At 41.4% G+C, this 24,819-nt stretch overlaps 1 protein-coding gene across 3 annotated transcripts in view; it reads right to left on the bottom strand.

The window, feature by feature from the left end:
- Setx (Senataxin) overlaps positions 1-24,193 on the bottom strand; it is a 491,296-nt gene extending 467,103 nt beyond the window's left edge. For all 3 annotated transcript variants that reach the window (XM_067147633.2, XM_067147634.2, XM_067147635.2), the window contains exon 1: positions 24,076-24,193. The gene's annotated coding sequence lies outside the window, so the exon portion shown is untranslated. The remainder of the gene's footprint in view (positions 1-24,075) is intronic.
- Between the last annotated feature and the right edge of the window lie 626 nt (positions 24,194-24,819).

Genomic DNA, 24,819 nt, shown 5'->3' with positions numbered 1-24,819 from the left:
GGTGTAAATAAATATCACACAAGATACGTTCACCTCATTGCATAAAACCATTTTATTGCTGCTACGTCTATTCCTTAACAGCACGCAGTTATACACAATTATACACAACAATACAACACTATTAATGAAAACACACTGATGCAATTTACTATTGATTTTGTCTGTACAGTTATCAACAAGTTCTCACACTGGTTATTCTCTTCACCATCACACAGTTGATTCTGAAAAGTACAGATATCAACAGTCTAAACACTGATTATTCACTTTGCCATCACAAGGCAAGACTGACTACCATCTCACTCAAGTCAATTCTGACAAATACAGATATCAACTCGCTGTAACTCACACTCTACATTCTCTTACTGCACTGCCTCTGTCACCGTTTCACCGACTGAATCTCCCACTGGCCTCTCGGCCTATCAGCTCTATATATTCTGGTATTGTTTGACAAACAGTCTAGAAATACCAACTTCTGGAAATGTTCTTGCATCACTCAAAATGGAACACATATGAACATACAAGCCTCTCGATTAGAGTAGATCAAACTCAAATACCGTATTTACTTGCGTATTAGACCCCTTTTTTCCCCACTTTTACAGCCAAATATAATAAAGGAAATTTTGTGCAGAGAACACATGACTTCTAGGTTATAAAGACCTATAAATTGTATGTGTAAACATTCTATACTATTATTTAACAAAATTAGAATGTATTTAAGTTATACTGGCTACTTTCGTCGGAAGGCAATATTTCTAAATGTAAAAAGACAAAAAATGGTGAACACGACCTTTAGGCCTATGGTACCGGTACATAAAAAAGTCTGTTTTAGTTACTCGTATCACGTCATTCGTTAGATCTCATTAATTCCTCTTGTGAGGTTGATGTCAGGAAGGGCATACGGCCGTAAAAACTCACTACGAAGATTCGTCTCACTTCATACTTGATCCCGTAGAAGAAGGGGATAAGGGTATCGTGTTATCATATAATTAAATATTGATACAAAGGAACTTAAGGCCTACTCATTTGTCTCTGTCAGTTCAGCAGTAGGCCTACCACACAGTAAACCTGATCATTGCTTTCATTTGAATTATAGCCTTGCGTCGCCAACTTCCCTGCCTTGCTACTGGGGTGTCGGCATTCTAAGTGACAGTCACCTTCACTGCTATCTCTCGTCAGTTGCGTCACCCATGCTTCATTCTCTTTGAGCCATGCACTGCAATCAAGAGCACACGAGGTACCGTCTTTCTGAAAATTTTAATAATAATTTTATTCCCGACTATAGAGTCTAAAGAGTGTAAATCTGTTCCCAGATGGTCTCTGATATTCCCAGTTGGTGTATATGTAGCAGAAGCCACTCCTTCCGAATAAAGTCGTGCTGTAGAAGGCATGCCAAACCATCAGCTGATAACTAGTGTATGTTACGAGTTGTACTTCCGGATGTAATACATAGTAACTGGTAATATCCTTTTGACAACTGCAGCTGTTGAAACACAGACCCTTATTTTTAAGTATATTTCATGCTTGTTCTCTACATTTATCACATCAGGATTTGCGTAAACAGCTGTCCATGAGATAAGACAGACCACATAGTTTAGGTTAGGTATATTATCGCCCTGATAGTGCCAAAAGTTTGACGGAAAAAATAAAAATAAATGACAGGAAAATATACCACATTTATGGATATCTACAGGTGTGGCGATAATGCGTTTTATTATCATAATGTTTAATTTTGTACGGTACATTCGTTGCCCCTTTTTTTTTAACGCATAAGTTACCCTAGTATGTTTTGTTTGGAGTCTCCGAAAATTGTTTAAAGTACGTGGGGACATATAATTATAATTATTTGTTAGGTACGTTGGCGAGTAAAACAATCGTTTTAATTGGATAGCTTTTATCACGTTTTAAACTTACTTCTCTCCAAATTGGCCCGAGTTACGCGATATTAAACGACCACTTTGTTAATGATCGCGCTGCTGTATAAATAGCAACAACTGTCATTATTTCTCAACTAAAGTAAACTAGTTTCCTCATCCCGACGTGGTACAGCTCTTTTTAGACACACCCCCAGTTGAGGGGAGTTACATGTACCGCGTTTACCGCGCATCAACCTTCCTGCCATTCGTAAATCTCTGGCAGTACGGTACCGGGAATCGAAGTCAGACCCCGGAAAACAGCAACTAACTGTGCTAACCATTACGGTGGCGGGGACATTATTAACTACAAAACACAAGACACATAGCATGACTGATGCTTGCTTGCAATGCGCGGGTTGGACACGAAGCTAGGCCTATTCATCTACTTGTGCGACGTCATCAGAGCTGCAGCAGACCTACGCTAGAGATGCAGACATTTCTTAACTACGAAACACATATGTACCGCATGGATTCGACAAGTTTTTCATTGCGTAGGTCGTACGGACGAAACTATTCACAAATTTGTGCGATGTCATCAGAGCTGCAATAAGACTTGTACCCGCATTGAAGCGGAATCGTCTTTGTTCTCTGACGAATTACGTTGGGGGGTCTTATAGGCAAGATTTATTTTTTCATTTTCTTCGTCTCGAAATGCCAGGGGAGGGTCTAATATGCGAGGGGGTCTCATACACGAGTAAATACACAAGCAATACACAGACAAGTCTATAACATTCCTAATGTTTTTACATGTATCTGAGTAACAAATCTTTACTATAAGTTTCCAGACACCTCCATATATATCTGAATGATAGAGGATTATACACAATATATGAATATTACAGTGTTTTCTACAGTTTTTGACTACACAGATTTTGTATTCACAATACGTATTTGAGGTTATACAAATGTACAATACATATTTATAAGGTATAGTCATATTTATTGTATTGTCCCCTTTCTATACAACTGATCCAACCCATAGCAATATATGATAGCCGCAACGCCACTCCTGGTAACATAACTTCAAACATTCTCATTCATACAAATAGAGCAAGAAGGTGTAGGAATCATTAGCTTCACATCAGATGATGATGCTTAACTACTGATCGAGCAACATTTGCTAAAGTGTCCTCGGCAATTACAGCACATGCCTTTTCAATTTCTTGCCGAAGTGTTGCCAGTGCAACTGATTTTCTGGACTGAAAGTCTGCCATACATTTTAAAAATGTTCTTACTCATGAATCAATTAATTTTGTCATTGTGTAATCCTCTCTAAGGACACCAAGACCTTGATGTTGGTGTGGGAGCTTGTGCACTTGTTAATCCCGAGGGCTAATACCAGCTCAGGGTTCGCCCAGGATTCACTTCAAAGTACACATAACGTAAAAATTTTCTTCAGAACTAATAACAGGACTTCAGAAATTATACACAAGTCAACATCTGTCAATACCTCTAACAGATTTTCTAAATCCAGAATTTATAGATTCAAATGTAATGACTGCAGCACCTCTTACGTGGGACAAACAGGACGCAGGTTTACAACCAGATATTCAGAGCCCATCAACGCCAGTAAGATATAACAAGTTTTTTGCTATAGGCCAACACATTCATGAATTTAATCATAATATCACTGACATAGAAAATGACAGATACTTCAAACAGCAAACAAAAGGGCCAATTATGAATATTGTCAAAAATTGTTTCATTCATTGCGATAAATATTTCAACCCTAACTATAATTTAAATCAAATTTCTGAGAAATCTAGTATTCTTTTTGATCTCTTAATTAAATGGTTAAAAAATATTAGACTGCCTAAAAACAACTCAACCTTCAAACCTTACGTAATATATATCCTCATCAGTTACACCCACTAAAAAATCCCTCCGCTCCACCTTAGCTCCCTGACAGTTGCTCCGCCTCTACCCCTCCCCTCCCCTTCACCTCGCCCCTAAACCTCATGATTCCATCCATCAGTCCAGCTCCGTCCACCGATCAAGCAGGCTACTCAAGGTGAGTTGGTTTCTTGTCGCTTCTAGTCATTTCTAGACATTTCTTTTTAGTCTTTCCTTCTCATCTTTCGCCTAATTCGGCTTTTAATTTCTTCTCCAGGTTCCAAAAACCCCATATTGAAGTGAAAATTAATTCTTTGGGTCTAACCAAGTCCTTTATTACTCGGAACCGAACCACAGATCAAACGTAGTGTTAACTTCACATGACAAACTCTGCAGCATAATTTCAACAAGATCAAAGAACTAAAGACATATACAAACTGGACAAACCACCATATGTAGAAAACAACGGAGTCATCGTCATTTTAAAAGGATTTTATACTAAAGTGCAATATCATCATGTACCGTATTTTATTTAATATTCATCTATGCAGGTGTTACAGTGTGTTTTAAAGTTGTTTTTTGTTATTGTGTTGACCTGATTTGACTCGTTGGCTGATGATGGCACAAGTTTAGAGCCGAAACTATTACCTCATGTGAATGACATGCGATTGATTCACGTTAATAAATGTCTTTGTATTGAAAAGGAAGACCCTTATTAATTTCAATTATTGTACTCCCACTTCAATACGGATCAAGAAATTTCTAGATATCAATGAAATCGTCAGGGTGTAACCGAGGTGAGGAGGTTAACCCACTCAACTCATTTGGCATAATGTTCACGCGCACACTGGCCAGGCCTTCAGCTCAAAAGACGAGATGTTCATGAGCCGTGCTGAGTCAATATATACTGGCTTATATTTTTATCACCCTTGTAAAGGATTTGCTTTTGCGAACTTCTATGAATAGCATAGCAATGTGGCTTGTTTATAACTCTCCTTCTAAGAACTCGTACATTATTCATTGCCCAGTTGCAGCCTCTGAAAGCACACATTTCATCAGGTATCAGTCATGGCTCTGGCAAAGTGACAGTTCATCTGATTCGAGTGACTGTAAAATAGCACCTAAAGCCCCACGTGCAGAAGGTGACTGGGAGTGGGTTAGGTAATAGTGATAACCAATCAATTATTCTTCACTTCACAGTCTCTACAGGGGTGTCGGAAGAACTGATAATCAAATACTGTATTTTACTGACTGTGTTTTTGGAGTTTATGGATCCGTTGTTTTCCCAAATTGCGCGGGGAAACAAATATTTACACTATGGAACAATTATGGGACACAAATATGAAAAAAGGAATAAACGATAACAAGAGGTTTGACACTAATGAAGATGAAATTAAGGCCTACTTTGCCTTCTGATGTCTCAGGTTTCGCATCCAATTATATTGAAGCAGAGATAAATGTATCAAGACCCCAATTTTTCAAGAGAAAATGAGTAGGATTAGATTTTCTCTCATATCCCAACTTTTATTATTAAAAAACAATGCTGCTTTGGATGATGCAAGTGATACGTTGAAGAAAATCAGGCCTATCATTACACATTTGCTTGATAAATATACTTTATACTCCCTATCAGAGAACACTGCACTTGATGAATCATCATATGGCCAATGCAATAGATCAAAGAGGGCCAGATTGGGTATTAAGAAAAAGCCTTACAAATGATTATTTTTTTTTACACTGGAGCACTTTAATCAGTCATATAAATTAAAGTCAAATACATACCTGCCAACTTTCAAAAAGAGAAATCCGGAAAATCTTAAAACGGAAAATTTTTAACAACACGAGCATGCGTCGCAAATTCTTGAGACATAATGAAAAAGGACGGCAAGGGGGTAGATTATAAACAATACTAATACAAGTCTAATGTATGTTATGATCACCCCTGAAATTAAATACACAAAGCGACACCCTGATGAGTACTCATCTGTTTGCACTGAACACTGGGAACACTTCCTGTGATCGTATAAAACAAGGAAATCAAGCAGAATATGCCTCGCTAAAAGACTGATAATATAGTTACTTAGTTGAATATCACTAAAAATACTAAATCACCAATAAATTTGTCACACAATTCCACGAGTTTCAGAACTACCGCCAATGTTACTCACACCCACACACAAACAAAGCTTTTCAGAGCTGCTTCGAAGCACGACGCAGTTATGAAAGTTGTTATATATAAATTCAGCCTGCTACTTTTCACAGATTTCTTTTCTTCAAAATCACAGCCTGCTAGTTGTTTGGGAACATCTCAGTGAAGTAGCAGATGAGGTTGAACAGGTGACAAAAGCATGGTGATAATCGATAATGCGATGAACGATACATTTACCGGTCGAATTTCAAACACTGCATCTCTTATTGCCAGCTACTATCGAATGTCAAACAAATGAGATTTGACCGCAGAATGCGAAACCAAGCGCGGATATTCAAAATCCATACAACCGTAACACACACTCAAAGTCTGTACATTTTATGGAAAAACCAGAATACTTGACAGGTATAATAATAGTATTAAATAATCAGCTTTTAAGCTTCTTCTTCCGCTCCCAAAACTTCATCCTGTCAGACCTGACTACCCTTTGGATGTCAGTAATGATGCACTTCCTTCATTCAAATGTTATGAGTCTGAATCATAAGTGCTTATTCCTTTGAATCCTCTTCTTATCTCTTCTATGCCTTCAATTAGTAGCACTGATAAACTTAATTCTTCTAAATCATTCATGATCATTGTGAACAAAGTGTTCTTTGTTTTATTTTTCCAGAAGTAACTAAATAACTGTTTCACTACTCGCATTTCTGGCAGCCTGAATATGTGACAGCAAAAAAAGGCAATTCTCCTTTCCCGCATTGTATCTATTATTGATTCGCTTTCATGATATACCACTTCATTAGGTAATAATCTTCATTGGCCATCAACTTGGTGTTTCTTATTGATGACAGTCCTGATGATTCTTCTATTTTCTGCAATTTATCTGTTGTTGATTTAGTGTACAACTTGAAGAGTGTTTCACTAGCATAAGTTGCTTCGTATTTTACAGCTGTGTTGTAATGTCGAAATTTGGCTTTCATTGGGAGAGACTTTTTTTTAATAAGTTGGCCAAGTGATTCGCTGTGCTGTTTTCAGTTTAGATGTTCTGCTATCTATCATGCTCTCTTTTTTGTGTTCCAGGTCATAATTTCCCCATATTTGAACTTACTCACAATCTTAATTTGTCTGCCACTGTCGAGGTGAATTGCTGGTATTGTGGCTACTCCAACCACTACTCTTATACCTTCATATCTTCCACACAATAGAAATAACATTTGTTTGAGCGCCAGTTGCTTTTTTAAGAAAAACAACAAAATTCGGTAGAGCATACCTCTTATATCAATTATCTCAAGGCGTGAGGTGATAAACTCACATATCTGGCAATATACAGGTATATGGATCAGGACAATATTAAATTACTGTTGCATTTCCACAATTGAGGATTGTAGATGGAACTGGAATCACTTATTATAATTAAAATAAAACTGAGTTTATGACTATAATTTACGTCACAATGAACAAGCATTGACGTCTTTTAATTTAACAAAAAAATATATATATAGTGAGATTTGCGGTAAAAATAAAAGGAAAATTTAATCTAAACAAAAAAAGCTATTGGCATGAACTTGAAGTGAGATGTGATATCGCCGCTGATTACATTCCTCTTCATGTTATGAATGCATAACATGTCTGATGCTTTAATTACCTGATGTCTGCATACACAGCTGTTGAACTTGAAATTCTTGGGAAAACCTATGAGCTGAAGTCGGGAGCCGTCTGCTGTTATCTTCTTATATAACAAGGAGTTGGCCTACATACCATGTACTCGTGTAGGGAGCTCCAATGTAATTACGTCCACTCAATATATTATAAGAAATTTGAAAATATTATTGAAACATCTTGTGAAGTCCATCCTCACAAGAAGATGATGTTTCTTTATCAGCATAGTACCCGTCTCTGCTCGGATACAACCACCACTTGTAGACCTCCTCGATTATTACAAGACCTCTTGAAAACACAACTCTTAGCTCTGACCATCACACTAAGACCACTTCTTCCACTTGGTCTTAATGGCAGGTTGTGCTGAAAGCCTGCAGTCTAATATCTTGGAACTAAAAATAGGTGCAATGAGTATGGTATGAAAATTAGCCTCTTGAAGACTAAATTGATGTCAGTAGGTAAGAAATTCAACAGAATTGAATGTCAGATTGGTGATACAAAGCTACAACAGGTCGATAATTTCAAGTATTTAGGTTGTGTGTTCCCCCAGGATGGTAATATAGCAAGTGAGATTGAATCAATGTGTAGTAAAGCTAATGCAGTGAGCTTGCAGTTGCGATCAACAGTATTCTGTAAGAAGGAAGTCAGCTCCCAGACGAAACTATCTTTATATCGGTCTGTTTTCAGATCAACTTTGCTTTACGGGAGCGAAAGCTGGGTGGACTCAGGATATCTTATTAATAGGTTAGAATTAACAGACATGAAAGTAGCAAGAACGATTGCTGGTACAAACAGGTGGGAACAATGGCAGGAGGGTACTCGGAATGAGGAGATAAAGGCTAATTTAGGAACGAACTTGAGGGATGAAGCTGTACGCATAAACCAGCTTCGGTGGTGGGGTCATGTGAGGCGAATGGAGGAGGATAGGTTACCTAAGAGAATAATGGACTCTGTTATGGAGGATAAGAGAAGTAGAGGTAGAACAAGACGACGATGGTTTGACTCTCTTTCTAACTATTTAAAGATAAGAGGTACAGAACTAAATGAGGCCACAACACTAGTTGCAAATCGAGGATTGTGGCGACGTTTAGTAAATTCAGAGGCTTGCAGACTGAACGCTGAAAGGCATAACAGTCTATAATGATAATGTATGTATGTATTCAGCTTGATATAATCATTCCTATATACACAAAGTATAAATGGAAAAAAAGACACGTCAGGGCCGCCCATCAGTTCATCCCTACCTACCCGCCCCTCCTCCAAACCCTGCAATCATAAGCTATACTCCTGCTCCCTCTCAAGAGTCAATCTGGTGTTGGTGTCCGTGCCAAGTGCGCACAATTTATGAGGAACGTAAGGTTGAGCCTCATATACTGTAGCTGTATAATAATCTCGATCTTCTAGCTTCCCTTTTTTTCTGAATAATTTACTTCAATTATTTTCTTTTCAGACATTCACTTCAAACCAAATCAAACAATAGATGACTACATCTGATGAAAAGGAATACTGATTCAAGTTATGAATGTTCCCCTTCAAGCTACATACAAATCATTTCTCATATTAGTATTGAACAAAATATTTTTAAACCAAGTAGCTTGTCTATACAGATGTGGAATGCCAACTCCCAGATCAACTCAGGAACGTTAGGTTGTTGTAGGAGCGACGACACAGTTTGGCACCAACCGCAGCCGTTTTGATTTGTGATTTGGTTTCAATTTTGGATGTGTTGTTGGACTTCATCAATGTTTTAAATTTGGATTTTAAACTGAGACAAAGGCCTAGCAGATTGTTTTCTTTATTATTGGTTATATGTGATCATATGTTTTCCAACTGGATCGTAGCTGAAGATGACCGAATGTATGTCGGGTCGAAACTAGTCCCAGTTATATAGAACACTATACAAGCTACTGGTGGACCCTTCTCTACCCTTTGATAGTTCTTTCTGAAATTCGAAACTCATATCCTGCCCAAACAAATCAAGGTTTCAGTGTACCATCTGACTGTGCATCAACATTGATTACGTCTGTACATTCCAACTCCAATGAGGTGTTACAACTGCCAGGAATTTGGCCACACCTCACTGCAACGTCAAGGTCAGATGACCTGTAAGATGTGTGGGAAAGGTGAGCATTCTGGTGTCGAGTGCACACCACCACCACCTGTGTGCATCAACCGCACAGGTGCACATGCACCAATCTCCAAAGAGTGTCCCACATTCAGGGAGAAGATGATTCAGGAGATCAAAACTCTGGATAAGCTACCTCATCCAGATACCAGGAGAAAGTTCAAATCCACGGCTACTCCAGAGTTCTCTGCCTCCTTCTCTTAAAAGATCATGAAAGTGCGGATCTCGCCTGAGAGTTTTGTACCAGCTACCACTACACAGTAAGCGTGGAAAAGCCTATGCCACAAGGAAACTGGAGATTCCATGAAAGTAACTGTACCTTCTGGGCATCCTGTGCATCCGTCACTGCGATATTGTACAGGAAGATCTTTTCCCCAGGCATGTTCGGCTGGTAAGACCTTCCCTACAAGGGCGGGGTAAAAGAACTTTCCAACTAGGGCCCTCCTACCAAGGAGGAGAAGGGGAAGCCCCAGCATCCCTAAAATGTTGGGGAAGAAGCCATCTCCAACCCAATCAGGAGGTCATAGCATAACTGTTCCGGAGTTCTCCGCCTCCTTCCCTTAAAAGGTCATGAAAGTGTGGATCTCACCTGAGAGTTTTGTACCAGCTACCACTACACAGTAAGCATGGAAAAGTCTGCCACAAGGAAACTGGAGATCCCATGAAAGTAAGTGTACCTTCTGGGAAACCAGTGTGTCAATCACTGCCGACATTGTCCAGGAAGAGCTTTTCCCCGGCATGTTCGGCTGGTAAGTCCACCCCCACAAGGACAGGGAAAAGGACTTGCCGAACTAGGGCCCTCCTATCAAGGAGCAGAAGGGGAAGCCCCAGCATTTCCCTAAAATGTTGGAGAAGAAGAAGCCATCTGCAACCCAGATCAGGTGGTCATTGCATCCGCGAAGGTTACTGGCAAATTATCTGCCGGCTCTCCTCCAAACACCCTCTTGCTCGACTCCAGTCTGGGGAACGTAGTTCTCCCAGGAAGAAGGCCCACCATTCCCATTCAGATGGCTCACCATCCACGGAATGCACAGTCACTGGATCACCCCAGTGAAGATGTGCCACTACTAATTCTCTTGACAAAGTTGCAGTTGACGCTCTGCTGCCTGTAATCATAATGGTGTGCAATGTGTAGTTTTCACTGGATTATGATCTTCATGTTCAAGAACTCCAAGATTTGATCACTCAGTTACCTCCTCCTTTCCTCTTGCTGGGAGACGTGAATGCCCACAACACCCTCTAGGGTTCTCCATCGTCCTGAGCTAGGGAAAAGCTTACTGAACAACTTGATTGATTGCTAGGGGCTTTACGTCGCACCGACACAGATAGGTTTTATGGCGACGATGGGATAGGAAAGGCCTAGGAGTTGGAAGGAAGCGGCCGTGGCCTTAATTAAGGTACAGCCCCAGCATTTGCCTGGTGTGAAAATGGGAAACCACGGAAAACCATCTTCAGGGCTGCCGATAGTGGGATTCGAACCTACTATCTCCCGGATACTGAACAACTGATCAACCAGTTTGATCTTTGCGTGCTCAACACAGGCAAACAAACTCACTTCAGTAGCACTCACAGCACATGCTCCCATTTGGAAGTCACCTTGTTCAGCCGTGCGCTAGCTCCCCTGTTACGGTGGTAAATACATGATGACCTCTGTGATAGCAACCATTCCCCAATACAGTATTTCTAATGCACTTGAATCAAAAAAAAGCCTGAAGTACCGAAGCATTGGTTACTTTGACAAGCAAATTGGCCAGTTTTCAAAATGTGCAGCGATGGCCGATGAGGTGCTGGGGTCTACCGACGACCATGTTTCTTCACTTAGAACTGGTATTCTGACTACTGAAAAGAAAACAATACCTTCCTCCTCCAGCATCCCTTGCCGGAAGCAGGTCCCATGGTGGACTGACGAAACTGCAGCAGCCATATGTGATCGCCGACAGGCTTTTAAGCATTATTGGAATCCTATAATGGCCAACCACATTATGTTTAAGAGCCTCAGCGCTAAAGCCCGTTTCTTGCTTCCAGAGAGTAATAAAGCTACTTGGGAAAAGTATGTCTTTTCCATGAAGGCACATACTCTGTCATCACAAGTGTGGACCAAACTCAGCCATATTGTCAGAGTCCAGAATACTCCCTCAGTCCCCGGCCTTTCCATTAATGAAGATGTAGTTAAGATTCCTTCAGTCATTGCAGACCATGCTGTGTCATATTTTGCCGGTACATCCAGCTCTGGAAGATACGATGCTGCATTTCTGCATATCAAGCGCCAGGCAGAGACCCATCACCAGTCTTTCGCCTCTAGTGCTTCACATTCCTACAATATGCCTTTTACAGAGTAGGAATTGCAGAGTGCACTCACACTGTGCAGGGACACAGTTCCTGGGCCAGACAAAATACATAATCAAATGCTTAAACATTTGAGTGACCAATGACAGAGATATCATCACCCTGTTCAACAGAATATGGAGCGAGGGTGAGTTTCCACCTCAATGGCGTGAGGGTATTACAATACCAATTCCCAAATCAGGTAAAGATCCTGGACAGCAGTGTTAAATGCAAACGACAACCAATTTAGTGATGAATCCCACTTAGAGTGGTCAGCGGAGTGATAAGCGATGAGCGCAGATCGCAGGTTACGATTCACTCTCAGCATAATTTGGCCTCAGGTAATACGGGGTAGTGGTTACATGAGCAATGGGTAGATCAAAATAGAAGTTCCGGAACTGAACAGAAGTAAAAGCTCTTGCATTATCACTCACCAAAAATTGACAGGGTCCAAATGAAGCAAATATCTGTTTCAGGCACAAGAGGGTGGTGGTGCTGGTGTTAGCCATTTGAGTTGGGAACAGCCACGTAAAACGTGAAAAGGCGTCAACACACACGAGTATGAAACGATGGCCGTTCTGTGATCTCGGGAAGGGACCGATGTAGTCTACGACCAATCTCTCCATTGGACGAGAAGCTTGCTCAGAAGACAAGAGACCTAGACGAGTATTCGGGGCAGATTTACTGATGTTACAAGTCTTACAGGATTTGACAAGGGTACGGATCTCACTATCCATGGATTTCCATATGAAGTGCTCATGAATTCTCTCTCTCGATTTAAAAACGCCCAGATAACCCCTTCCTGCTGGGGATTCATGAAAATATTTGAAGAGAGCCGGAACCAGGTTAGTTGGGACTACAATTTTGGGGTCTCTGCGACCGCGAGCAGGACAACACAAGACACCATTCTTAAGGACGTAAGGCCTAACATTTTCACCTGATTTAATTCTGTCGATAATAGCTTTTAAATCAGCGTCGTCCTCCAGATGTCTGGTTATATCTTTGAAAAGAAAGGGAAAATCCGTGAGAACTACATTCACAAAGGCTGACACTTGTTCAGGAGAGGGGTCTGCAGGCTCTGACTGAGGGTTAGAGCTGCCTGGATAGAACATCCTACTGAGGCCATCAGCCACAACGTTTTCCGTGCCACGAATGTGACGAGCTTGGAAGGCTGCGATGCGCACTGCCCAACGCGCAAGACGACCGGTCCTTCGCGGCTTGGCCAGTACCCAACTCAATGCCTCATTATCACTTTCGAGATCGAAAGGGAGTTGTTCCAGATACATTCTGAAGCATTCTAAAGAGAAGACAACAGCTAAGGCTTCCAACTCATAAATGGAATAATTTCGTACAGCAGGATTCAAGGCACGAGAAGCATAAAAAATAGGACGACACCCCTCTTAAAATAACCTGAATAGAACACCAGATATGCCTGAGGAAGGGGCGTCAGTCTGAAGCGTTTAGAAAAGTCTGGCATAGCCAGAACAGGAGCGTTACATAAGGAGGATTTCAAGTCGTCTTTCCAACAGGAGTCTGTATGCTGCAGTTGTACATTGCTTGCACCATTTCTACAGTTTGTGTACCCAGTCTCTTTTTGACCATGGTTTCCCAAATCTTCTCCCTGCGAACACTATTGTATGCCTTTGTTAGATCGATGAAGTTTATAACCTATGATTATGAATAACATGACCAGATTCTTTATGTATTCCCATTTCTTTTTAATTAAATGTCTCATGCAGAAGATTGAGTACACTATAGATCTTCCACTTCTAAAGCCACACTACTCTTCTTACAGCTCTTCTTCTACACTGCCCTCATTGAGGAAGCCAGTCATGCTGTAAACATGAGTACATGCTCATTTTAGCATTTATTGATTGAAATGCCTGCGCAGAGACATCAAAGTAATTCTTTTTTTTTTACAAGTTGCTTTACATCACACAGACACAGATAGGTCTTACGGCGACGTTAGGGTAGGAAAGGGCTAGGAATGGAAAGGAAGCAGCCGTGGCCTTAATTAAGGAACAGCCCCAGCATTTCCCTGGTGTGAAAATGGGAAACCACGGAAAACCATCTTCAGCGTTGCCGACAGAGTGGTTCGAACACACTATTTCCCGAATGCAAGCTCACAGCTGCATGATGCTAACTCGCTCGGTTTACGTAATATTAATACATATTTCAGTCACTGAAAACATACAACCTATTTTCGAGTCAGTGGCGGGTCACGGATGGAACGAATGAAGCCCCATTTCATAATCTATAAGTCTATAAGTCATAATCAAATCTTCATATATGTGAAGCCCCGTCTTGCGGCGAGGATAGGAACTGTGTCGGCTAACGAAGCCTGTTGCACTCCTCTGGGGCAATGATTAATGACCGACGGATAAAATGAAATGGTAGTGGAGAGTTTTGCTGGAATGAAAGATGACAGGGAAAACCGGAGTACCTGGAGAAAAACCTGACCCGCCTCCGCTTTGTCCAGCACAAATCTTACATGAAGTGACCAGAATTTGAACCACGGAACCCAGCAGTGAGAGGCCGACGCGCTGCCGCCTGAGCTACGCAGGCTACACATATTTTGGTCATTAAGTGTTCCAAATTAAAATGTCAACACTGTAAACTGTTTACTTAAATGAAAAGTCATCATTATTGTTGTGTGTCTCCTCCGCCGCCTGCGAGCTCCGCAACCCGCCCAGCATTGACGCTTCTAGATACCATGAGGTGTAGACTGCAGCACGCTGACGTAATCGTGTGTGACGTCAGTCAGCGGATATAAATTGGGCGACGTCTTCTCCACTGCAGGCACTCCCGCAGTGTCCAGCGATCAGACTACACCGTAAGTCAGACACGGAGGTACCCTCTTAAAAAAGTGTTCTGAACAGGTGGACTAATTCTGGTTGAGAGGTTTCACCTTAGGACATCTCCGCCTCAAGTATCTTGTCTCCCGTATCACCAACAAGTGTCCTGTCCTAACATTCTGCTACTACGAACTTTAATCCAAGTTCCCTGTATAATTCTACAAACTACAAATAGCCATCAGCTATCACGGACATTCATTTCTTCAAGCGTCCTATCTTATCAAGATAGACAGCATTGTAAATATGAACATTAATGTATATGATTATACAGACTTCTCAGACCATCAGTCTACTAGTTTACGGTATGTCATTATTTAACGTGTGCATTGCTTCAAGCATCAAGTCACTTTTCGTTCCGTTTTTGTATATTCTGTGTAAAGATTTAAAAATAATAAACTTTTATGTTGTGTTTTGTATATCGATTTCCTTGTATACAACGCAACAATATTGGCGACGAGGAAAAGTTTGCACCGCCAACAACAATACTGGCGACGAGGAAAAGTTAGGCCCGCCAACAATATTGGCGACGAAGAAAATTTAAAACCGCCATCAACAATATTCTGAACTTCATTCTCCACGACAGTATATTTGCCACCGTGCCACGTTATATTCCCTCAGCTCACTAGGACGATATTCTATCGCCAACATTTCGCATTTGTGCAGTGCCATTATTCCAAGTGTGTACACCTAGTCGAACTGCGGACACCAGGCCAATATTTCACGTCACGGACACAGCACCTGCTTCTCCAATGCATTCTTTCTCCGCTCTCTCTCTCCCCTACGCTCGCTGATGGACAAGCTCACAGCTGGTTCTACTACACCCTGCTTCAAATGTTGTGCTCAGTGTGTCATCCGCAAGCATGGCTAATACGGAACAATTAGCGGCTATATTGCAGGCTTTGCAACAGCAATTTATGCAACACCAGCAATCAGCATTGCTTACAGTCATTCAGGCTCTCTCTCTCCATCAGCACAGAACACTGCCGTTCCTGCTTTTTCTGCCTTTGACCAAGAGAAAGAAGAATGGTCGGTATATTTTCCTCACCTTCAACAGCACTTCATATGTCACGCCATTACGGACGAGAAGCGCCGACAAGCTCTTTTTCTCAGTTCTGTAGGAAATGCAACGTGCGAATTACTTCAGAAATTAAGCCCAGAAGAACAGATATCAGAAGTTCCTTTCGCACTTCTCCTAGCTCGCCTAAATGAACATTATGCTAAGGATCCCCACATTGTAGCAGCTCGCTATAAATTTTTTCAATGCAGAATGAAACCGCACCAGACTCACACAGAATGGATTGCGGAATTACGTGGTCTCGCCAAAAGTTGCAAATTTGTCTTTTCTAATTCGCTCATTCGGGACATGGTCCTTCTCCATACTCCACAGGGCAAAGTTTGTTTCGACACTGTAAAAAAGTAGTAACCCTTCTTTAGAAGAAGTACAGCGTATTGCCACAGTCTATGAAAAGACTATGAAGACTGCAGCTGAAATAGCTATCAAACATGAAGTCACTCAGGTTTCTCATACGGCCAGTAAGCATTCTGCTCCTTCGAACCCCCAGGTCAGCTCGCTCACTTCACTTCCCGACAGGTTCATTCTCGCTCTTCTACGAAGATACGCATTCATAAGCAAGCTTCTCCGCTCCTGCCTTCCTGCAGAGGATGTTTTAAGCATCACGAACGCCGTGATTGCCGCTTCTTCAAGTCTACCTGTGATCGCTGTCATAAAATAGGGCATATCAAGACTGCCTGTCACAGTACGTGCGCCCTGCCCGTACTCCTCCTGCAAAGAAAACCTCAGAAGACACGACAGGACATGGAAGTTGATCAAATCAACCTCATTCTCCCTACAAGAAATTCTAGTCAGATCATCATTCCGATCGCTTTCCCAGATCATTCAACTGACTTTCAATTAGATACTGGATCACCTGTCTCCATCATCAATCTTTCTACATATCACAGCTTAGGATCGCCGTCCTTCTCTCCTGCTGCTGATGTCCAGCTTGTTACTTTTAACAAGAAGAAAATTGATATTAAAGGCAAAATCACTGTTCCCGCAAGATATAAAGATATTCATAAGGTAGTTACCTTACTGGTTATCAATAACTATACTGCATCTAGTCATGAATATCTTCCATTTATTCCATTTATTCGGATTTCAAGTACGTGACGTCAATGTCGTCTTCGCCTTGCAACCTACCTCTGATGTCACTTATCTCCTAGAGCAATTTCCAGAAGTTTTCGACTCCACCCTAGGCACAGCCAAAGACTACACAGCTCATATCTGGCTTAAATCAGGAGCCAAGCCTCGCTTTTTCAAACCACGTCCAGTCCCACGCAAGAACTACAGAGATGGCAAGCAGCCGGAATCGTAGCTCCAGTCAATTCCAGTAAATGGACTACTCTATTCGTCGTAGTTAAAAAAGCCAATGGCAATATCCACATTTGTGGTGATTTTCGCTCTACAATCAACTCTCAGATTGAAACAGACATTTTTCCGATTCTCCATCCTGAAGACTTATTTCGCTGTTTAGTCGGTGGACAGTTCTTCTCTAAAGTGGATCTCAAAGAAGCTTATCTACAGCTACTTTTAGATGAAGAATCTAAGCAGTGCCTCACACTGAATACCCCTCTTGGACTTCTACAGCTCCAGCGCCTACCTTTCGGTGCATCTTCCTCCGCTGCGATTTTCCAGCGATATTTAGAACAACTGACCACCTCCATTCGCGGTTGTGCTAATTACCTTGATGACATTATTGTGACCTGAAAAGATCATCAAGATCACCTGAATAATCTGCGCCTACTCCTCACCAAATTGAAAGAAAACAGCCTACGTGCTAATCTTGCTAAGTGCACCTTCTTTCAACCTCAAGTTCTATACCTAGGGCATATCACTGATAAGCATGGCATTCGGCCCAGCGAACGGAACGTCACTGCCATTAAAAACATGCCCGCACCGCAGAACATCACACAACTACAATCCTTCATCGGAAAAGCTATTACGCTTCGCTTCAGTAGCAGCTCCGCTGAATGCCTTACGCAAGAAAGGTGCTAAATTTCATTGGTCTCCACAACGTCAGCATACCTGGCAGACCATCTACAAGGCCCTTGTCCACGTTGTCAAGCTTACTCATTTTCAGCCCGATAAGCTACTCGCTCTTGCCATGGACGCATCTGATCATGGACTCAGCACCGTTCTCTCCCAGAAGGATCGCCACGAACAAGAACGTACTATAGCCGTCGCTTCCAAGCCACTCAACGAACACCAACGTCACTACTCTCAGATAGAGAAAGAAGCCTTAGCTATTTTCTTTGGCATTCGCCGCTTCAATGAGTATCTATATGGTAACCATTTCCTCATCATCACTGATCACAAGCCTCTTGTTCACTTATTCCATCCTGGTAAAAACATTCTCTACAGAAACTTCAGAGATGGTCAATATTTATCTCTGACTACTCCTATCAGATTACCTATCGTAGCACATCCCAGCATTGTAATGCTGATGCTCTCTCTCGTCTACCTGCAGGTCCTGATACTACTTTTTATTCTCAAGAATCTGAATGTCTTCAGTTAGACATTGAACTTCAAGACACAGTCTCCAGTTTTCCCATTGACGCTACTTGCATCGCCAAAGACATTGATAAGGATAGTACACTAGCAACAGTTTGTACTTATATTCGCAACGGTTGGCCACTTCACCACAAGCTTCCTACCAGCCTTGCACCTTATCAACGTTTTCAGCATGCCTCACAGTTCGTGCCGGAGTAATCCTATTAGCAACAGGCACCCTACTCCAAGTGGTTAACCCACTTAGTCTGCGCAAGCAAGTTCTCAACTTGTTGCATGAAGGTCATTAGGAAATATCACGCACCAAGCAACTTGCATGTCAACACTGTTATTGGCCCGGTATCGACGCCGACATTGAGAAACTCATCCGCCACTGTGACCCTTGTCAAGTACATGGTGGCTCATCGTGATAGACTCTCTATCTAACTTTCCTTACATCGTAGGAATCCATTCTACTACTACGGAAGCTACCATTCGCACACTTCAGAAGATTTTCACTACTGAAGGTTTACCTCAAGTGCTAATTTCAGACAATGGAACTCAATTTACTGCCAGTAACTTCCAGAACTTTTGCACCCATAATGGCATTCGGCATATTTTGGCACGTCCTTTTCACCCACAATCCAATGGTGAAGCTGAACGTTTTGTCCAGACTTTCAAGAAAAACATGAAGAAAGCCGTATCTTCAGGTTTAACCAAGGATCAGGCATTATTACAACTCCTAGGAAGATATAGGCCTATGCCTGGTACCGACAACCTCACTCCAGCTCACAAGCTCCATGGACGCCCTCATAGAACTTTGCTTTCTTTGTTGCAGCCTCTTCCTGCCCAGCCGCATCGCTCGCAACCAAATTTCAACGCCGCCGACAAAGTGTATGTCCGGACTTTCAAGTCCACTCCTTCATGGATACCTGGTATCATCTGTCGTACCTTGGGATATCGTCTCTACGACGTCCAGACCGCCAAGAAACGCATCTGCCGCCACCAGGACCAGATCCGCCTCCACTATCATCCATCTCCCTCTGTTCATTCCCTTATCGCACCTCCGAAAACCACTGCAGAAAGAGCTCTGGACCATTTAATCACGATGGGTTCTTCTCACGATGATTCTACGCTCCTCCACCCAGACCAGGCTCCAGACAACACAACAAACACGGCGGACTCTCCAGCCCAGCATCGCTGCGGCCGCCAGCACCGCCGCCGCTTCACGCAGTACCAGCGTAATTAGGAGCAGAGGGTGTTGTATGTGTCCCCCGCCGCCTGCGAGCTCCGCAACCCGCCCAGCATTGACACTTCAAGATACCACGAGGCGTAGGCTGCAGCGCGCTGACGTAATCGTGTGTGACGTCAGTCAGCGGATATAAAATGGGCGACGTCTTCTCCACTGCAGGCACTCCCGCAGTGTCCAGCGATCAGACTACACCTATGGGCGACGTCTTCTCCACTGCAGGCACTCCCGCAGTGTCCAGCGATCAGACTACACCTATGTCAGACACGAAGGTACCCTCTTAAAAAAGTGTTCTGAACAGGTGGACTAATTCTGGTCGAGAGGTTTCACCTTAGGACATCTCCACCTCAAGTATCCTGTCTCCCGTATCACCAACAAGTGTCCTGTCCTAGCATTCTGCTACTCATGAACTTTACCACAAGTTCCCTGCAAGTCCTCCAACTTCAGCCTAGCATTCTGCTACTACGAACTTTAATCCAAGTTCCCTGTATAATTCTACAAACTACAGATAGCCATCAGCTATCACGGACATTCGTTTCTTCAAGCGTCCTTCAAGATAGACAGCATTGTACATATGAACATTAATGTATATGATTGTACAGACTTCTCAGACCATCAGTCTACTAGTTTATGTCATTATTTAACATGTGCATTGCTTCAAGCATCAAGTCAGTTTTCATTCCTTTTTTGTATATACTGTGTAAAGATTTACAAATAATAAACTTTTATGTTGTGCTTTGTATATCGAGTTCCTTGTATACAACAATTGTCAGCATAACTGCGTGAGTTACATCAGAGTTCAGCTTATCATGTAGTGTCGTGTGTGAGCGGTGTCTGGATTAGCGTGGAATCACATGCAAGCACTCGATTCCACAGGACGTAAAAAAACCTGTCTGGCTCTCCACAGCAACCAAGTGAATATGAACGAGCAGTAGAATACCAGAAGTTCAAACTATTCTGTTATGTCTTCTTCGTGATAAGACAAATAGTTCATTATTGTTAATGGCCTGAGGGGAATAAGTTGAAATTTTATTGTATTTATTTTTTACGTAGTATTCCCTGCCTGGCTACTCGTTCCTGCCACCCAGTTAATGAAAATTTCTGGGGAGAACACTGAGTGGGGTTTTTAACCCACTATCTCCCAAATGCAAGATCACCGCACGGCCAACTCACTCGGTACAAAAAAAAAATTTTAGTAACCTGAATTACATCCAAGAGTGATAACTAATATGGTGAGACGTTAAATTATCCCAGACAAAATGCGTGAAAGAAATTCTTCGTCAGTGTCAGAGATGCTTATAAATTTCTATCCAGTGTGCCATGCAAAAATTACTCTGATTTGGAGGTATCATGAATTAAATTATGCTCAGATGACATAACTTCCGATTTGGTTAACTCGCAATTATATAAATTACATTTTAAAATACAAATATTAAATCACCAGTGCAATCAATTACCTTTTTAAGAGGTTAGAATTATGTATTCAAGTTCAAACATTTTCATTTCATGCATTTACTAGGGTAGAAAAAGAGTTCCTTCTCAAGTCAATCAAGACTTAATACTGCTGGGATTATTGATTTAAGGGGAAATATGAGGAAATTATCATCTCTCAATGGTAATCAGGGCAGAAAAAGGATGTCTCATAAACCAACAACACTGGGGTTGGAAAAGCACACAAGTTGAGTAAGTGAGGTCAAATCAGATAGGAAAAATGAAAGCTAGGAGTACAGTATGGCCACTAAATGGAAACAATGTTAGATCCAGGAGAAATCTCTTGGTCCACACTCCCAAGCTGAGAGCCCTTGGGTGGGGGAGGGAGCACTTTTTATAACTGAATATAAGTCCTTAGCTACAGTACAGAGAACATTTATTGGACAGGCAACCAGGAATATCCTTGGACAAGAATATAACAAAACACATCCAAAGATGAAAAAAAAAAAAAAAAACCACAGCAAGTCTTTTCAGTAAGACCATCATGTAGCACGTTAATGTACTGGCATATCAAGAATAGCGAATTTATATTGTTTTGCTATTTGCTTTACGTCACACAGAGAAGATGGGTCTTATGGCGACAGTGGGATAGGATAGGCCTAGGAGTGGGAAGGAAGCGGTCGTGGCCTTAATTAAGGTACAGCCCCAGCATTTGCCTGGTATGAAAATGGGAAACCACGGAAAACCATCTTCAGGGCTGCCGACAGTGGGGTTCAAACCCACTATCTCCCGGATGCAAGATCACAGCTGCGCGACCCTAACCACATGGCCAACTTGACCGGTGTGAATTTACAGACCTATTACATACACGGTCAGCCTCTCCTTTAAAGCAAAAAAGGTGATTCAGGAGTTAAAACCAAGGAGTATAATCCAATTCACTACTGTATTTGATCTACAATTGTATGCTGTTTAGACAACTATACAACCAAACATGCAGTTGATGACATTAGGCCTAGAGCAACTGTCAGTCCTAATAACATTTATAACATTTGTAATTTAAGTGTAAAGTGAGGATAACAGGTGTGAACAAAACCATTTCATCCTGCAAAGTGCAGACAGGCTGTTGATGAGTGCACCTCGATGGCGTGGAATGACATTAGTAGACGAATAGGTTTGAATGGCGTCTATAAAAGTAGGAAAGATCACAATATGAAGATAAAGTTGGAATTCAAGAGGACAAACTGGGGCAAATATTCATTTATAGGAAGGGGAGTTAGGGATTGGAATAACTTACCAAGGGAGATGTTCAATAAATTTCCAATTTCTTTGAAATCATTTCGGAAAAGGCTAGGAAAGCAACAGATAGGGAATCTGCCACCTGGGCGACTGCCCTAAATGCAGATCAGTATTGATTGAAGGTTGAAGGTACTCGAAGAGTCCGCACTGGGCCAGGCAAGAAACAATATCACAGCATTTGCTCGAAGTGATTTCTGTCAACACACGAGGCAATGCAACACGAAGCATGTTTTCCTTCAATTTTAATAATAATGTTATTGTTTTTAAGTCCTAACTACTTTCTGATGACTTTCGGAGACGCTGAGGTGCCAGAATTTTGCCGGAGGAGTAATTTTACATGCCAGTAAATCTACCGACAAGAGAGGCTGATGTATTTGAGTACCTTCAATACTACCGGACTGAGGCAGGATCGAACCTGCCAAACTGGGAACAGAAGACCAGTGCCGGCACCCTCCAATTTTAATAAACTATGATTAACAAACAATAGTAAGGTATTGGGCCAAATTTCTTGATATAGGCCTACTATCTCCCTTCTCTGTCACCTCAGTGCATTTTGCCATATAGGAAAAATTCACACACACACACACGAGAGAGAGAGAGAGAGAGAGAGAGAGAGAGAGAGAGAGAGAGTGTGTGTGTGTACTGATAGATTCACCACCGAGTGCTTAAGATATAATGAACAAAAATCAACTGCAAATAAAAATAACATTAATGGTTCTTATAGAGCATGAAAACCTATGTAAGCCTGCTTTCTCCAAGAATTGGCTCGGCTTTTTTGGGTTAGTAACAATTTCACGCTACCAAACACGAACATGACCAATAAATTAGGAAGTGCTGGCCGTTGTTTAAAACGGGAGAAAAACAGATTCTATACACATTTGGACGGCAAACGCCTACAAAGCAAGTCAATTTCACTAATTCTGACAGGAAAGTAAAAGGGCGTCAACTGCACACAAACTAATGATTGATACAGCGGGCTAAACATAGCTGAAAGTAATAAGTCCCTTTGAAAGAAAAAATCAATTCTGACAGATGTTACTTAATTTATTAATGCGCACAATTTGTGCAGAATAAGATTACAAGTAGGGCCTACTAAACATATCGCTTATAATTTTGCTTGAATTTAAAATGAGTTCATTTATTAATGCGAAGAATTTGTGTAGAATAAGATTAAAAGTACTAAAGATATGGATCGTACTCTGGTTTGAATTTAAAATTAATGAATGTATTAATGCGCACAATTTGAGCATAAATGATTACAAGTAACCTATTAAGGAATCATACTGACATATACAATGGTTAGTTGTGCAAAAGGAAGACTCAATTAGCAACTATTTCAAAACGTAATATATGTATGCACACCTGTGTTCCATGTGTCATTATAAAATAAAACTCGGTGTTTTTGTTTAAATTTCGAAATGAATGTGTCAGGCAAGTAAACAAGCTATCAAACACAGAACTCATCAATTACGTCTAAAACACACAGCCTTCCATAATCCATTTTAATAACCAAAATCACGCTTTGAACTATGTTTTTCTAACTGAACAGAAAGAATCACTACAATATCTTCACAATGAAAAGGTATGTACGCACAGTGCATCCTACCTATCACATAAAACACTTCCACAACACATGCCCGGGAAACAAAAGACAAATAATAGCACCAAGTTATAATATTCAAAATATCGTATTTACCTGTGTGATATATCCAATCATAACAATCATTAAAATCAACAGAGATTTTTTATCATATTACAACTAATTCAAAGACACATTCAAGTTTTGAACGACGAAGGTTGAAGCCACAGAGCCATAACAACGCAAAGAAAATCGTTGAAAGATACTCATCCATGGAGTAAAAAATGAACTTCGGTAAAAACAAAATTTACCTTGAACCACTGCCGTCTTGATGCGACGCTAAAAGAAGATAGCGCAGTGAGGGATCCAGCCGCTCGTACTTGAACAAAAGGGTAGTATACATACATAACAGTAAACGTGAAAACATAACATCTGTAAACCACAAAATCAAATAGCTCAGCACAGAAGTCACTCAGCATTGTAGACTGAATGAAAAAGTTATTTCTCCAGTAGAAGGAAATCCTGACATATGCTTAATGATATGAAATGAAATGGCGTATGGCTTTTAGTGCCGGGAGTGTCCGAGGACATTTTTGCCTCGCCAGGTGGTCTTTTGATATGACTCCCGTAGAAGACCAGCGCGTCGTGAAGATGTTGAAATGATGATGATGAAAACGACATAAACACCCAGCCCCATGACAGCGAAATTAACCACTGATGCTAAAAATCTTCGATCCTACCGGGAATCGAACCCGGTACCCCTGTGGCCAAAGGCCAACATGCTAACCATTTACCCAGGAGACGGACTTACGCTTAATGAAATCCGCGAACTAGAACAAAGTGTGGGTAAATACAAAACAC

This window comes from Anabrus simplex, chromosome 5 (assembly GCF_040414725.1).
Source record: "Anabrus simplex isolate iqAnaSimp1 chromosome 5, ASM4041472v1, whole genome shotgun sequence".
Classification (NCBI taxonomy): domain Eukaryota; kingdom Metazoa; phylum Arthropoda; class Insecta; order Orthoptera; family Tettigoniidae; genus Anabrus; species Anabrus simplex.
The sequence above is the reverse complement of the archived record's forward strand: the minus strand, read 5'-3'. Positions and strand labels throughout refer to the sequence as shown.